Source organism: Pteropus vampyrus, unplaced genomic scaffold, assembly GCF_000151845.1.
Source record: "Pteropus vampyrus isolate Shadow unplaced genomic scaffold, Pvam_2.0 Scaffold2, whole genome shotgun sequence".
Classification (NCBI taxonomy): Eukaryota; Metazoa; Chordata; class Mammalia; order Chiroptera; family Pteropodidae; genus Pteropus; species Pteropus vampyrus.
Window position 1 is genome coordinate 18439999 of NW_011888783.1, and position 2070 is coordinate 18442068.

The window sequence follows — 2070 nt, forward strand, 5'->3', positions numbered from 1 at the left end:
GCGCCGCTGCGACGCCGCAGACAGCGCCACCTGCCGCGAGCCACCGGGAGGGGCCTGAGGGCGTGCGGGAGGCGTGGAAAGGCCGGCAGAGGAGAGCGAGGAGGGACCTACTCATGCTCGCGAGAGAGCAGAAATACTGTTCATCCCGCTTCGGCACTTTGCTACGGGGCCCTGGGTCGGACAAGATTCATCTAGACTCGTTCCTGCTCTCCCGAAAGAACTGTCGTTGGCTGTAGCTCCCCCTGGTGGCCAGAGGCAGGAAAAGAGCTGCTGCTGAAAAGAAGAGGGGCAGATGCAAACACAGAACTTCCTCCCTATTCTCTGGGTCTTGTCCCAGGCTGCACAGAGGAGGGTGCCGTGGAATGGATACCGCGCCCGCTCAGCTTAGCTCAGTTTTATCAATGGAAATGTTCTCTTTATAAAACAGCTGTCCTGAAGAGTCATGGAAAACCCACCAAGTTCTTTTTGTTGTTGCTTTTTGCTTTCCTTAATTGTAAGAACAAGATCAGCACAATTGAATGTCCTTGGCAGTCCACTTCCTTTAGGTAGCCAAGTTGTATTCACACTTTTCCTACCCCATTGCTCCCTCCTTTTCCCTCTTCCGTCTCAGACCCCCACTTATGACCATTGCTCAGGGGTCAATTTGACTATCACCAATCAATAGCGAATCAACAAGATATCATAATATGTGTGTTGTGATGTGAAGCAACATGAAATATGTTATCACCCAGGAATTTTCTAGCTCAAAATGTTTAACTTGCTTCTATCACAACTTCTGTTAGATCTTCCACTTTATGGGAATACAGAGAACAGAGCAACAAGTTAAATGACATCACACGAAAGCAACCAGGCAAGCACAGGAGGTAGAATGTTCTTCAGAACAGCTGGCCAGTTCTTTTCATCAAGTTAGAATAATAAGAAAAGGACTGTACCGAATTAAAATATATACGAAGGGCATAACCAGGAGATTCAATTTAAGGTCTTGAGTTGGGGGCTGATTTGGAGAAATTAGCTACAAAGGACATTTTTTGGCTCAACTGGGAAAATATGAATACTGAATATTAGAAGAAAAACATTTATTGATGTGGAAAAGTAGAAATGTATTGACTGAAAAAAATAAGTTCCAAGACAATATCTCTAAGCAATATGAAGACATTTTTTGTAAACAAAATACATATTAATACATTCGTATGTATATGAAGATGTAGGAGGATATGAACCAAGAGTTACACTGCTGATCTCTGGGAGGTGATAGAGATGTTTTATTTTTTGTTTTTGCTAGTTCTGTGTTCTATAAAGCTCATGGACTGCTTCTTTAACAATAAAAAGTATTTAAAATTTAAACATAAAATATTATCTTTCTTTGCTGTCAATGAACCAGTACAGGTTTTTAGGAGGCCTAATAAATACATAAATACATGGTATTTGGTATTGTCAGTTTGTTTTATTTTAACCATTCTGTAAGATGTATAGTGATATCTTGCTGTGGTTTAATTTAAATTTTCCTAATGACAAATGCTATTGAACATCTTTTCATATACTTATCTGCAATTTATATATCTTTTTTTGGTGAAGTATCCATTCAGATATTTTGCCCATTTTTAAATTGGGTTGTTTATTTTCATGTGGTTGAATTTTAAGTGTTTTTTATGTGTTCTGGATATGAATCCTTACCAAATATGTGACTTACACCCAGGTTTTGGCTTCTCTTTTAACAGTATCAATCACAGAAGAAACATTTTTAATTTTTATGAACATCCAGTTTATCAATCTTTTCATATATTGTGCTTTCGGTATTGTATCTAAAAACTTACCATCAAATTCGAGGTCACACAGATTTTCTCCTATGTTTTCTTCTATAAGTTTTATAGTTTCACATTTTACATTTAGATTCATGATCCGTTTTGAATTAATTTTGTATAAGGCGTGAAGTTGATGTTGAAACTCATTTCTTTTGCGTACGGACATCCAATTGTCCCAGCATCGTGTATTAAAAAGACAACCCTATCTCCATTGAATTGTCTTTTCACCTTTGTCAAAGAGAATCTCTAGAGCAGGATGCACTCTTCC